The 14,415-nt window shown below is 47.2% G+C and overlaps 9 non-coding genes across 9 annotated transcripts; all 9 read left to right on the top strand.

Annotated features, from left to right (window-relative positions):
* Window positions 1-7,231: 7,231 nt before the first annotated feature.
* TRNAV-AAC (transfer RNA valine (anticodon AAC)) lies at window positions 7,232-7,304 on the top strand. Its single transcript has one exon. It is a non-coding gene; the product is annotated as a tRNA-Val (tRNA).
* A 293-nt stretch (window positions 7,305-7,597) lies between these two features.
* On the top strand, window positions 7,598-7,709 carry TRNAL-CAA (transfer RNA leucine (anticodon CAA)). Its single transcript has 2 exons — window positions 7,598-7,635; window positions 7,664-7,709. It is a non-coding gene; the product is annotated as a tRNA-Leu (tRNA).
* A 1,858-nt stretch (window positions 7,710-9,567) lies between these two features.
* TRNAP-AGG (transfer RNA proline (anticodon AGG)) lies at window positions 9,568-9,639 on the top strand. Its single transcript has one exon. It is a non-coding gene; the product is annotated as a tRNA-Pro (tRNA).
* A 385-nt stretch (window positions 9,640-10,024) lies between these two features.
* On the top strand, window positions 10,025-10,097 carry TRNAV-AAC (transfer RNA valine (anticodon AAC)). The gene has a single exon. It is a non-coding gene; the product is annotated as a tRNA-Val (tRNA).
* A 293-nt stretch (window positions 10,098-10,390) lies between these two features.
* Window positions 10,391-10,502, top strand: TRNAL-CAA (transfer RNA leucine (anticodon CAA)). The gene is made up of 2 exons: window positions 10,391-10,428; window positions 10,457-10,502. It is a non-coding gene; the product is annotated as a tRNA-Leu (tRNA).
* A 1,387-nt stretch (window positions 10,503-11,889) lies between these two features.
* TRNAV-UAC (transfer RNA valine (anticodon UAC)) lies at window positions 11,890-11,962 on the top strand. Its single transcript has one exon. It is a non-coding gene; the product is annotated as a tRNA-Val (tRNA).
* Window positions 11,963-12,368: 406 nt separating this feature from the next.
* Window positions 12,369-12,440, top strand: TRNAP-AGG (transfer RNA proline (anticodon AGG)). The gene has a single exon. It is a non-coding gene; the product is annotated as a tRNA-Pro (tRNA).
* A 385-nt stretch (window positions 12,441-12,825) lies between these two features.
* TRNAV-AAC (transfer RNA valine (anticodon AAC)) lies at window positions 12,826-12,898 on the top strand. The gene has a single exon. It is a non-coding gene; the product is annotated as a tRNA-Val (tRNA).
* A 293-nt stretch (window positions 12,899-13,191) lies between these two features.
* On the top strand, window positions 13,192-13,303 carry TRNAL-CAA (transfer RNA leucine (anticodon CAA)). Its single transcript has 2 exons — window positions 13,192-13,229; window positions 13,258-13,303. It is a non-coding gene; the product is annotated as a tRNA-Leu (tRNA).
* Window positions 13,304-14,415: the final 1,112 nt, after the last annotated feature.

Here is a 14,415-nt window from a genome sequence, read left to right as displayed (position 1 = left end):
CGAACGTACTAGTGGTAACTCATCTAGAGGAGGTCGTGGTGATTCACAGCAAACATCACGTGGTAGAGGTCGTGGTGCTCAGAACGATCGCTCAGATAACTCATCCAATTCTAATAATTGTTTCGACCAACGTGGATCATCGCAAGGACGATCTGCGCAGTACAATGTAGACGATTATTACGTCGATCAGGGAACTGACGACAGTAATTACTAGGACAGCCAAAGACAAGGAGAGGGAGTGGTATCAGTTCCGGTTGATCAGAGAGGGCCTTACGTCGCAGTTGCTACATCGGGCGTCGTTGAGCCTTTTCTGTTGGACACTGGTGCAGCGAAAAGTTCTATCATGCATTCGAAACTCCCTGGCGCACCTTTGTCTGGCTTAACAAATGTTTCCGTTGGATTCTCTGGCGCCCCCGTTAGCAATCCAGTTTCGCGCCCTTTGCCCCTTAAAATTGGGCCTCGTGAGCTAGAAGCTCCGTTGATTTTAACCACGGGTTGTGGCGAAAATCTTTTGGGCCTGGATTTGCTTAAACGTTTGTACGCAACTTTGTATTGTTCTCCTGCGGGTGTAAAGCTTACGTTAGGAGAGAGGGTTGTCTCTCCCATGTATTTGTCCCTCGATAAGCTCCCACCGGAATTGAGTTCTCTTCCTGCGTCTTTGTGGGCAACAGGTCCAAATGATGTGGGCCTACTTGATATCTCCCCTTATGTTGTTCAGTTGAAATCTAATGTGCGGCTGCCACGTATTCCCCAATATCGTATCTCCCTCGATGGTGAACGAGCACTGTTGGCGATCATCTATGATTTGATCGAGAAAGATGTTATTGAAGAGACTCGGGGAAACGTGTGCAACAGCCCTGTGCTGCCCATTCTTAAACGTACCGATCCTTCGAAACCGCCTGTTTATCGCTTTGTTATCGATTTGCGGGAGGTAAATAAAATTGTGGTTCCTCAATTTCCTGTTGTGCCTGACATCACAACGCTACTGACTCTGATTCCAGCTTCTGCATCGTGGTTTTCGGTGATTGACTTGAAAAATGCGTTTTTCAGCATCCCGATTGCCGAGGAGAGCAGGGACCTTTTCGGTTTCTCTCTCGGTGGACGCAGCTTCCGGTTCAAACGCGCTCCTCAGGGCTACTGTGAAAGTCCATCTATTTACAGCCAAGCCTTGAAGGGTCAACTGGATGCGTTTAGGTTGCCGGTTGGTGCGGCCTTGATCCAATACGTCGACGACTTATTGGTGGCTGCTGATACTCAGGACATTTGCAAAATTGCTACGGTGTCATTGCTGCAACATCTCTGTGAGTTAAATCACAAGGTGTCACCTTCTAAACTCCAATATTGTTGTCAAGAAGTTACCTATCTAGGTCACTTATTGTCAAAGGAGGGAAGGAGATTGACCCCAGAGAGAATTGCAGCGATTGCGCGAATGGCTGTGCCAAAAACCCAAAGAGATGTGCGTGCCTTTCTAGGTATCACGTCGTACTGCAGGCAATGGATTCCGAATTTTTCATTGCTAGCGAAACCATTGGTGGCTCTTACGTGCAAGGATGTTTCAACTCCTTTACCATGGACGGAAGAATGTCAGAAAAGTTTTTCTGAACTACGTGATTCATTGTGTTCGGCTCCTGTGTTAGGTACCCCTGACTACGGTAAGCCGTTTACGTTATATGTTCACGAGAGAGAGGGTTGTGCTTTGAGTGTCTTAACGCAACCTTTTGGTGGTAAGCAACGTCCATGTGCATATTTTTCCTCGACCTTGGACCCAGTAGCTAGAGCATTGCCGAGTTGTTTACGAGCAACAGCGGCAGCTGCGGTCTCCATCCGACAATCAGCAGGATTGGTCATGGATAATATGCTTACGGTGATGGTTCCGCATGCAGTCGATACTCTTTTGAATCAAACGAAAACTCAGCACTTGACGAGTGCGAGGTTGTCTGGGTACGAATTGACGCTCTTGGCAAGCCACATTCAGATAAAACGTTGTAACGTTCTGAACCCGGCAACTTTGTTACCAATTAGCACAGAGTCAGATGAAGTAGCAGAACATGACTGCTACTTGAGGACTGAAGAGGAAACGAAAGGTCGAGTGGACCTTAAAAACACCCCATTGGAAGATCCGGATGGCACTTTGTATGTGGATGGGTCATGTTTTAAGTTGCCGAATACCGATGTGACTACTGCTTATGCTGTTGTAACATTGAATACTGTTGTTGAGACTGCAAGGTTGAATCAGAATTCTGCCCAAGCTGCAGAATTGATTGCTCTTACTAGAGCGTGTGTGTTGGCGAAAGGAAAACGTGTGAATGTGTTTACCGACAGTCAATACGCGTTTGGTGTTGCTCACAGCTTTGGACGATTGTGGAGAGAGAGAGGTTTCTTGACGTCGCACGGTACGAAGATTCAGCATGGCCAGCTTGTGAATGATCTTTTGGATGCATTGACTTTGCCTACGCAAGTTGCGATTGTTAAATGTAGTGCGCATCGTAAGGTGACGGATGATGTTGGTCGTGGTAATGCGTTTGCGGACGAGACTGCTAAGGAGACTGCCCGGAACCTTAGCACTCGAATGTATGTGACGAGTTCGGTTAGGTGGCCTACAGAATCGAGTATGTGTGAAGACACTATCGAGAGTGTGAAAGCAATTCAGAATGAGGCCACCGAGACTGAAAAGACGAAGTGGAAAGAAAGCACGGGAAAGTTGGATGCGAATGGTTGTTGGATTGATTTGTCGGATCAGAAAAGATGGTTGTTGCCTGATGCGTATGTGCTGGCCGTTGTGACAATGGCGCATGGGTTAGCACATATTAGCGCGAAAGGTATTTGTAAGTTGCTGGCTCCTGTGTGGAAGAATGATGGTATTACGAAATGTGCTGAACGTCTGGTGAAGAATTGTATGGTGTGTATAATGTACAATCCTGGCAAAGGAACCCCAACTCCTCCTGGCAGTTTTGCTCCCCCTTCGTATCCCTTTGAGGTGATTCAATTGGACTTCATCCATATGGAGCGATGCAATAACCTGAAATACGTTTTAGTTGTGGTTTGCGCATTCTCCCGATGGATTGAGGCCTATCCCCTCAAAGACAATACTGCTTTGTCTACTGCGAAAATCCTTCTGAAGGAATACTTTCCTCGGTATGGAATGCCTAGAGTCGTGTGGTCAGATAACGGAAGTGAGTTTGTTGGAAGTGTGATGAAGAGTGTGTGTAAGGGCCTTGGAATTAGTCAGAAATTCCATAGCGCCAATCATCCCCAATCAGCTGGATTGGTTGAAGGGTACAACGGCACCCTTAAACTAAAGTTAGCGAAGATTCAGGCTACGACTGGTCTTTCGTGGCCTGACGCTTTACCTTTAGCATTACTGTCAACTAGGGCGACTGTACACTCCCGAGTAGGGCTTAGTCCCTATGAAATAGTGTTCGGCCGTCCTGCGAATGTGTGGGGGGTTCCTAGGCCAGGAATGTTTTCTGATCTTGAGTACCCAATGTTGATCGATTATCTACATGACTTGACTGCTAAACTGAGGTTAATTCACCAACAGGTTTACGACGCATTGCCGACGCAGACAGAGGGTCCAGGCCACCAGCTCCAGCCCGGAGACTGGGTGGTGACAAGGAACTTTTCACGCAAAAATAACCTGGACCCGAGGTTCACCGGACCCTACCAAGTGCTCCTGGCCACGAGGACTGCCGTTCGTCTTGAGGGACGTAAGAATTGGGTGCATGCTACGCACACCAAACGAGTCCCCATCCCTTTGCCGGCAGACCCGTGGGTAAGGAGAGGCATTGCGTCATCTGAAACAGAAACATTGCCGGCGTTTGTGCCTTTTAGCAACGCACAGCTTGTTGAAGAATCCTCAGCGCAGCAGAAAGACACTGTTGAACAATTAGCATCAAAAGACTCAAGACCAGAACACTCAACTGATCAGCAGGACGCTGTCTCTTCAACGGATCCTTTGTTTGACGAGCAGACGCGTCCTGGGAAAACCCGATACTTTTTGCGATCTCGCACTAAGGACAAATAAAAAGATCTTGCCTTGCTGTATCGACGATTGCATTACCCTGTTTTCCGTGATCAGTTTTGAACTTTCGTATTTCTGTAATTATTTCTGTACATATATTGAGCTTCATTCCTTACACTTTTGCCTTTACAGCTGAGAGACTTTGTTTTTGCATACATACATATTGTGCATTGAAGGCCGTAGGGCCGCGCGCGTACTTCCTTCTGGACAGTAGGTCTTGACGCTAGGTTAAAGGCCGTCGGTTCCTGGGAACTCCTAGGGATTGACTATTGCTGCACAGAACGAAGTGCGTCAAGAAACGTTGCGGACGTTCGTAGGGAATGGCATTCTCGAAGCTGAATGATTTGGAGGGAGCTCAAGTCCACAGATTCAAGCTGCAGCAACTCAGTCGTACCAAATGTTTCATATTCCAACTGTTTGTATTGTTTTTGACTGTTTCTGCATTATTGGCGGGTGGGGTGTATTACACGATGTCTTACTTCTTACCTGCTACACCTACTCCTACTCCTTACCCTAATCTTACCTCTACTGCTTCTCCCCATTCCTTTCACATGTTACCGGAACACGAGCAGGCTAGACGTGTAGAATTCCGCAACAATTCCTTTATTCAGCTCCTCCATCAGCATCAGTTAGTGGTTAACACTACTAATTGTTGGGTGTGTGGGTTGATGCCACACACTACGGATAAGGGAATTCCATATCTGGTGTTACCATATAGTTCCCAAGGGTCAGCTCGAGCATTTCAAACAATGTTTCGAAGCGCACTGGGTTTCCACCCCATTCGAGAACCACGTTCCCCCTACTCTGGTCCTACCTCGTATCAAAAACCTTTGTCGATAGCAATAGAGGATTTAGATAGTGAGATCTATGATCCCTCGCTTATTCCCGAAGAAGAGGTACAAGCCTATAGGGTCCTAAGTAGAGGTGAATATAGTGTGTTCACTAGCGAAAAGCAGCTTAAAAGCTCGCCTCCGATATGGGTCGTACCCCACACTGGTAATTTTTGTCTTATGGGTCGTGGCCGAAGATTGCAAGCCCGACTTGGAGCAAGTGCTTGTACTGAAAATTACATTCTGCCGATGTTCTCGTCCCCTGTGTTTCTGGCTGCCAAGGGTACATACTTTATCTGCTATGATCGTGCATACACATGGTTGCCCGCTGACTTCATGGGCTCATGTTTCATTGCAAATCTGTTGCCTCCGACGTTCACTGTAGATGCCGATTATCATAAGACTAGAGTTGTGCGAGGCGTAATTAGTGAAGAGGATACTGCCGGTCAAGAGGCAGGAGACTTTTTCAAGGGTTTCCTCCCGTTTTGGGGACCTATGGTCAATAGTAGGAACCTGAGACAGTTGACTCGAGTGGTAGAATCGACAGCTAATATTACTGCCAGTGCCCTTGGTAATATCACCACAGAACTTCAGGCGGAGAGACTTATGACGTTACAAAACCGTATGGTTTTAGATGTCATCTTAGCAGATCGAGGTGGGGTATGTAAGGTGATCCATTCGAGCTGCTGCATTTTTATTCCAGATAATGCTCCTACTGTCTATCAAGCCATCTCGAGGTTGCATAAGATCTCCGAATCCATACACGTGGATGTAGGGGATTGGACGCTACTTGGATGGTTTGGGGCCTGATGTCGACTTGGGGTTGGAAAATTCTGATGATCATCGGAGTCGTTGTAGTGTTCCTGTTCACGTGTTGCCTTTGTGTACAGTGTGGTCCTGCCTTATGTGGCCTCTGTGCTACAACGTGTATGAGACAACCATCTGTTACCAAGGGGACTCGGTTGGACAGAGCTATGCTACAGCAACATCTCGATGGTCTGATGAATATCGAATATGACTCCGACTAGTGCTTGCCTACATGAGGGCAAAAGGAGCGTCTGAGGTTCCGTGACAATTGTAAGTGGTGTTTTCGACTCGCACGAATATGGTCGAGTCTGGTATCTATGAACCGCAAATGACGAGTTTAGTAAGTGTGCGCAGTTTCGCTGTGCTAACTTAAACCGTTCGTTTGTTATGTGGGTTTTTCATCTTAGATACGGCATCCATTTTGTCTCTTGCCCTCAAGTAGCCAGCGAACGGACGTTGTCCGCTTCGCGACCCTGGGACTCCCAAAATATCTGCGGAAGACACATGTTCTTTGTAAGTGTCTTTATGACGAGGGGGTTGCTACTGTAAGGCAGATGGTGCCGCTCGAGGCTCATCTTGCCGCACGGACTTATTGTCTCAGCCGTGCATCTCATTAGGCACGTCCCTTTGATGCCTGTATCTCGTGTTTCCCGATACCTCCCCTTTTACACCCTTTCCGATCTCCCCACTGTCTCCGTCTTCCTCTGCACCTGTCTTTGTTCCTATTTCGATCTGTTTTACTGCTGATTGGAATTTGCTAATGGTGGGAAGATGGTTTTTACAGTTGGGAACCGCCAAATGTTTCCGCACTTATGTTCCGGACCTCATGTGTTTCAAAGTGACCAAAGCGACCCCTCTGGGGGATAATGGTGGGAACCGGGTTGTAAACTTTTGTGTTCAATGTTATCCTATGGGTAAAAACTGTATAAAAGGAGCGATTCACAGAACCAATTTGAAGCAGTCTCCCCAAGTTGCACGTGGTGTACTTGTCGTGATCTCTGTGTTCCCTGCAGCAAATAAACCTTGAATCTTTGACGTCGAGGGAAGTGTCCCGTGTCTCTGTGATTCGTACGCCGGAGCAGGTTACCCACGAAGGTTTCAGGTGTTGTGCCCTGGCACCGCTGGGTCTTAAAGAACCCAGTCCTTCAAGGGTGCGAGAGGTCCCGGGTTCAAATCCCGGACGAGCCCTTTTTAGAGGTAAACATACAAACCCTACTAAAATTGCACTATGCCTGACTATTTCTCGTTATACTGGGTGCATTGTTGCACAACATATTTCTAACCTCAGAAGAAAAATGGATCACCATGCTTTATCTGCCTACCTGCTTAGTCTCAGTGTGTCCCAGGTGATGCTTTCCCAAGCTGTACTCGCTGGCATTTAGGCATCAGATATTTGCCTGTCGATGCCTGCACAAGTGAGTATTGAATACGTCTAATTGCAAGCATGTTGGATGATATCTCTGAGGTTTTCACACTTGTTCTGCACATTCTGAGCCGCTGCTGATACAGCAGAATAGAAGTAGGGTGAAGGCTTGAGAGAAACTTTCCTCTAACAGTAGAAAGCACCAAGGTAGTTTCTGTAGTGTAGTGGTCATCACGTTCGCCTAACACGCGAAAGGTCCCCGGTTCGAGACTGGGCAGAAACACTGTGCATTGGATGCTTTTTTTGTGCACACTCTAAAACCTTATTATCTCAATGCAAGTTTAAGAAGAGGTGGTCTTTGGACACAGTGAGCCGTGAGAAAATTTCTTTACCTTTGCAGACGAAACAAAGTTATCTCCATCGATCATCTGGGGGTTGTTCTTGGGCCTATTTTTATTTTATTTAAGCTATGTTGTATTGTTGGGGCCTTTACACCTGTGACATTGCTGTGAACGTTGTAAGTGGAAACGTTGGCAGGTGCAGACAGAAGAGTCAGAACTAAGCACACCCTGAGCCGTCAGGATGGCCGAGTGGTCTAAGGCGCCAGACTCAAGAGAGCTTGATCTTCAGTGATGCTGAGCCTTCTGGTCTCCTCATGGAGGCGTGGGTTCAAATCCCACTTCTGACAGGTCCCTTTTACACCCTTAAGTCTTCCTAATTTTTGCAGTGCATTCCCCAGACACACCACAATATTTGCAGGAACCTGTAGTAAATAAAGAGAAATCCACCAGGCTGGGCCCTCAATCACAATTCCATGTATTTCTGAAAGGGACACCTCAGGCACACCTTCCATTACATTTGCACTCCATCACAGTAACTGCCATGCTGGGTTTCGAAATAAGCATTTGATCCCATCATTTGTTGTGAGGCTCTCCTGCCACCTTTTGGGCAGAGAAGGCAGTGTTTCTGGAACAACACAGGCAGACATGTTCAACAGGGCTTCCTGGTTATGTGGGAGGAGCAGATTGCCAATGGTCCCCCCATGCAAATTCTAATTTACATAAGGAAGACAGAGAGGTAGCTGGGAGTAGGCACTACACACGGACATTGCACTCCCTCTTGTGATTTGCAGCCAATTCTAGATTGAGTCGGAGGAAAGGAGGAGACTCGCCCAACAATGGCCATACTGGGAAGTCAGCCACTCTGGGTCTCCCAGGTGAATGTTTCAGGCCTGTGAGCCACTCATATACATCTCGCCTGATCAAGCCTGATCGAGCGCTGAGCGAGCGCGTTTGAATGCAAATATCAAACACCACTTTCTCAGGTGCAAGAAATGGTGGGCCCTTCATTGCTTCTGGTGTGGAAGTCTATGGAGCAAGGGTCCAGGACTTGCAGAGGAGTACAAGTGCCAGAAAGTGGTTGCTGTTCTCATCTGTGCCTTTTTACTGCTCACTGGCCGATAGGAGATTGGCTGCCCCCTTCCTTGCTGGAGTGAAAAAACAACAACTTGAGAGAAAACATGACTTTGTGTGGCTCACTTATAGGGAGACGAGCCAAATAGCCCTGCTATTTTCTGAAAGACGCTTCAGTAATTGTTCAAAATGTATCTTGGCCACTCAGGCTCGTTGGTCTAGGGGTATGATTCTCGCTTTGGGTGCGAGAGGTCCTGGGTTCAAATCCCGGACGAGCCCATCCTGTGGAAGTTTTCAGGCTGCTTGTCATATAGGAGCCTTTCTTCTTTTCAATGCTATAAGACGCTGTGTATGTCGAGAAGGTTCCTTACCCTGCACGCTATTTTCCACTTTTGACATGATAAAGGAGTGCAGGACTTCGTTGCAACTGCTTTTCTGGGCTGGACCAGCAGTGTAGGAACATTACATGCAAAGTGTTTTTCTAGTGTCATTTCAGGATATGGTTTCCAAATCGCCTCTTGGAAAAAAAGTGGTCCTCATTCCTGTCTTCCAAAGAAAGAGAGACCGGGTAAGGAGAGCCCAACTTTGAGCTTCAAGGACGTTGGCCTTTAGTCTGTGCATTCCAACCCAATACATGCCAACAAGATTCCTGAGGTGGTGTCTGTTTCTGTAGTGTAGTGGTTATCACGTTCGCCTTACACGCGAAAGGTCGAGACCGGGCAGAAACAGCAGCTTGCTGTTTTTCACAGTGTTTGCATTTACTGGCTCACTTTATAGGAAAGCTGAGATAATAGAGGCTGTCTATTCCTCACCAGCCTGACGTAGTGTGCTCCAGAGATCTCAGTGACAGCTCGAAAAGAGAAGTGACGATAGCTTGCGCCATTCGCTTGCTCGCACTTTGCTCTGTAGGGTGGGCCTACTTCATGAAAGCAAGGCATGAGAGCAGAAATGCTTCTCTTGTCCTCACCACGAGCAGACACTTAAAGCAAACAAACTGTCTGAAGGACAGAGGCTTTTTAATTTCTTGTTTGATGACGGTCATGAAAAAGACAGCAATCATATTGCAGAACAGAGCAGCATGTACTGGCTAGCTGCCACTAACCCCTGGAGCTGTGTCAGAGGTGACTCTTGCGTGGCTCGTTGGTCTAGGGGTATGATTCTCGCTTAGGGTGCCAGAGGTCCCGGGTTCAAATCCCGGACGAGCCCTTTTTAGAGGTAAACATACAAACCCTACTAAAATTGCACTATGCCTGACTATTTCTCGTTATACTGGGTGCATTGTTGCACAACATATTTCTAACCTCAGAAGAAAAATGGATCACCATGCTTTATCTGCCTACCTGCTTAGTCTCAGTGTGTCCCAGGTGATGCTTTCCCAAGCTGTACTCGCTGGCATTTAGGCATCAGATATTTGCCTGTCGATGCCTGCACAAGTGAGTTTTGAATACGTCTAATTGCAAGCATGTTGGATGATATCTCTGAGGTTTTCACACTTGTTCTGCACATTCTGAGCCGCTGCTGATACAGCAGAATAGAAGTAGGGTGAAGGCTTGAGAGAAACTTTCCTCTAACAGTAGAAAGCACCAAGGTAGTTTCTGTAGTGTAGTGGTCATCACGTTCGCCTAACACGCGAAAGGTCCCTGGTTCGAGACCGGGCAGAAACACTGTGCATTGGATGCTTTTTTTGTGCACACTCTAAAACCTTATTATCTCAATGCAATTTTAAGAAGAGGTGGTCTTTGGACACAGTGAGCCGTGAGAAAATTTCTTTACCTTTGCAGACGAAACAAAGTTATCTCCATCGATCATCTGGGGGTTGTTCTTGGGCCTATTTTTATTTTATTTAAGCTATGTTGTATTGTTGGGGCCTTTACACCTGTGACATTGCTGTGAACGTTGTAAGTGGAAACGTTGGCAGGTGCAGACAGAAGAGTCAGAACTAAGCACACCCTGAGCCGTCAGGATGGCCGAGTGGTCTAAGGCGCCAGACTCAAGAGAGCTTGATCTTCAGTGATGCTGAGCCTTCTGGTCTCCTCATGGAGGCGTGGGTTCAAATCCCACTTCTGACAGGTCCCTTTTACACCCTTAAGTCTTCCTAATTTTTGCAGTGCATTCCCCAGACACACCACAATATTTGCAGGAACCTGTAGTAAATAAAGAGAAATCCACCAGGCTGGGCCCTCAATCACAATTCCATGTATTTCTGAAAGGGACACCTCAGGCACACCTTCCATTACATTTGCACTCCATCACAGTAACTGCCATGCTGGGTTTCGAAATAAGCATTTGATCCCATCATTTGTTGTGAGGCTCTCCTGCCACCTTTTGGGCAGAGAAGGCAGTGTTCCTGGAACAACACAGGCAGACATGTTCAACAGGGCTTCCTGGTTATGTGGGAGGAGCATATTGCCAATGGTTCCCCCTTGCAAATTCTAATTTACATAAGGAAGACAGAGAGGTAGCTGGGAGTAGGCACTACACATGGACATTGCACTCCCTCTTGTGATTTGCAGCCAATTCTAGATTGAGTCGGAGGAAAGGAGGAGACTCACCCAACAATGGCCATACTGGGAAGTCAGCCACTCTGGGTCTCCCAGGTGAATGTTTCAGGCCTGTGAGCCACTCATATAAATCTCGCCTGATCGAGCCTGATCGAGCGCTGAGCGAGCGCGTTTGAATGCAAATATCAAACACCACTTTCTCAGGTGCAAGAAATGGTGGGCCCTTCATTGCTTCTGGTGTGGAAGTCTATGGAGCAAGGGTCCAGGACTTGCAGAGGAGTACAAGTGCCAGAAAGTGGTTGCTGTTCTCATCTGTGCCTTTTTACTGCTCACTGGCCGATAGGAGATTGGCTGCCCCCTTCCTTGCTGGAGTGAAAAAACAACAACTTGAGAGAAAACATGACTTTGTGTGGCTCACTTATAGGGAGACGAGCCAAATAGCCCTGCTATTTTCTGAAAGACGCTTCAGTAATTGTTCAAAATGTATCTTGGCCACTCAGGCTCGTTGGTCTAGGGGTATGATTCTCGCTTTGGGTGCGAGAGGTCCTGGGTTCAAATCCCGGACGAGCCCATCCTGTGGAAGTTTTCAGGCTGCTTGTCATATAGGAGCCTTTCTTCTTTTCAATGCTATAAGACGCTGTGTATGTCGAGAAGGTTCCTTACCCTGCACGCTATTTTCCACTTTTGACATGATAAAGGAGTGCAGGACTTCGTTGCAACTGCTTTTCTGGGCTGGACCAGCAGTGTAGGAACATTACATGCAAAGTGTTTTTCTAGTGTCATTTCAGGATATGGTTTCCAAATCGCCTCTTGGAAAAAAAGTGGTCCTCATTCCTGTCTTCCAAAGAAAGAGAGACCAGGTAAGGAGAGCCCAACTTTGAGCTTCAAGGACGTTGGCCTTTAGTCTGTGCATTCCAACCCAATACATGCCAACAAGATTCCTGAGGTGGTGTCTGTTTCTGTAGTGTAGTGGTTATCACGTTTGCCGTACACGCGAAAGGTCCCTGGTTCGAGACCGGGCAGAAATAGCAGCTTGCTGTTTTTCACAGTGTTTGCATTTACTGGCTCACTTTATAGGAAAGCTGAGATAATAGAGGCTGTCTATTCCTCACCAGCCTGACGTAGTGTGCTCCAGAGATCTCAGTGACAGCTCGAAAAGAGAAGTGACGATAGCTTGCGCCATTCGCTTGCTCGCACTTTGCTCTGTAGGGTGGGCCTACTTCATGAAAGCAAGGCATGAGAGCAGAAATGCTTCTCTTGTCCTCACCACGAGCAGACACTTAAAGCAAACAAACTGTCTGAAGGACAGAGGCTTTTTAATTTCTTGTTTGATGACGGTCATGAAAAAGACAGCAATCATATTGCAGAACAGAGCAGCATGTACTGGCTAGCTGCCACTAACCCCTGGAGCTGTGTCAGAGGTGACTCTTGCGTGGCTCGTTGGTCTAGGGGTATGATTCTCGCTTAGGGTGCGAGAGGTCCCGGGTTCAAATCCCGGACGAGCCCTTTTTAGAGGTAAACATACAAACCCTACTAAAATTGCACTATGCCTGACTATTTCTCGTTATACTGGGTGCATTGTTGCACAACATATTTCTAACCTCAGAAGAAAAATGGATCACCATGCTTTATCTGCCTACCTGCTTAGTCTCAGTGTGTCCCAGGTGATGCTTTCCCAAGCTGTACTCGCTGGCATTTAGGCATCAGATATTTGCCTGTCGATGCCTGCACAAGTGAGTTTTGAATACGTCTAATTGCAAGCATGTTGGATGATATCTCTGAGGTTTTCACACTTGTTCTGCACATTCTGAGCCGCTGCTGATACAGCAGAATAGAAGTAGGGTGAAGGCTTGAGAGAAACTTTCCTCTAACAGTAGAAAGCACCAAGGTAGTTTCTGTAGTGTAGTGGTCATCACGTTCGCCTAACACCCGAAAGGTCCCCGGTTCGAGACCGGGCAGAAACACTGTGCATTGGATGCTTTTTTTGTGCACACTCTAAAACCTTATTATCTCAATGCAAGTTTAAGAAGAGGTGGTCTTTGGACACAGTGAGCCGTGAGAAAATTTCTTTACCTTTGCAGACGAAACAAAGTTATCTCCATCGATCATCTGGGGGTTGTTCTTGGGCCTATTTTTATTTTATTTAAGCTATGTTGTATTGTTGGGGCCTTTACACCTGTGACATTGCTGTGAACGTTGTAAGTGGAAACGTTGGCAGGTGCAGACAGAAGAGTCAGAACTAAGCACACCCTGAGCCGTCAGGATGGCCGAGTGGTCTAAGGCGCCAGACTCAAGAGAGCTTGATCTTCAGTGATGCTGAGCCTTCTGGTCTCCTCATGGAGGCGTGGGTTCAAATCCCACTTCTGACAGGTCCCTTTTACACCCTTAAGTCTTCCTAATTTTTGCAGTGCATTCCCCAGACACACCACAATATTTGCAGGAACCTGTAGTAAATAAAGAGAAATCCACCAGGCTGGGCCCTCAATCACAATTCCATGTATTTCTGAAAGGGACACCTCAGGCACACCTTCCATTACATTTGCACTCCATCACAGTAACTGCCATGCTGGGTTTCGAAATAAGCATTTGATCCCATCATTTGTTGTGAGGCTCTCCTGCCACCTTTTGGGCAGAGAAGGCAGTGTTTCTGGAACAACACAGGCAGACATGTTCAACAGGGCTTCCTGGTTATGTGGGAGGAGCAGATTGCCAATGGTCCCCCCATGCAAATTCTAATTTACATAAGGAAGACAGAGAGGTAGCTGGGAGTAGGCACTACACACGGACATTGCACTCCCTCTTGTGATTTGCAGCCAATTCTAGATTGAGTCGGAGGAAAGGAGGAGACTCGCCCAACAATGGCCATACTGGGAAGTCAGCCACTCTGGGTCTCCCAGGTGAATGTTTCAGGCCTGTGAGCCACTCATATACATCTTGCCTGATCGAGCCTGATCGAGCGCTGAGCGAGCGCGTTTGAATGCAAATATCAAACACCACTTTCTCAGGTGCAAGAAATGGTGGGCCCTTCATTGCTTCTGGTGTGGAAGTCTATGGAGCAAGGGTCCAGGACTTGCAGAGGAGTACAAGTGCCAGAAAGTGGTTGCTGTTCTCATCTGTGCCTTTTTACTGCTCACTGGCCGATAGGAGATTGGCTGCCCCCTTCCTTGCTGGAGTGAAAAAACAACAACTTGAGAGAAAACATGACTTTGTGTGGCTCACTTATAGGGAGACGAGCCAAATAGCCCTGCTATTTTCTGAAAGACGCTTCAGTAATTGTTCAAAATGTATCTTGGCCACTCAGGCTCGTTGGTCTAGGGGTATGATTCTCGCTTTGGGTGCGAGAGGTCCTGGGTTCAAATCCCGGACGAGCCCATCCTGTGGAAGTTTTCAGGCTGCTTGTCATATAGGAGCCTTTCTTCTTTTCAATGCTATAAGACGCTGTGTATGTCGAGAAGGTTCCTTACCCTGCACGCTATTTTCC

Source organism: Lissotriton vulgaris, chromosome 10 (assembly GCF_964263255.1).
Source record: "Lissotriton vulgaris chromosome 10, aLisVul1.2, whole genome shotgun sequence".
Classification (NCBI taxonomy): domain Eukaryota; kingdom Metazoa; phylum Chordata; class Amphibia; order Caudata; family Salamandridae; genus Lissotriton; species Lissotriton vulgaris.
Note: the sequence above shows the minus strand (reverse complement) of the source record. Positions and strands in the feature narration are given on the sequence as shown.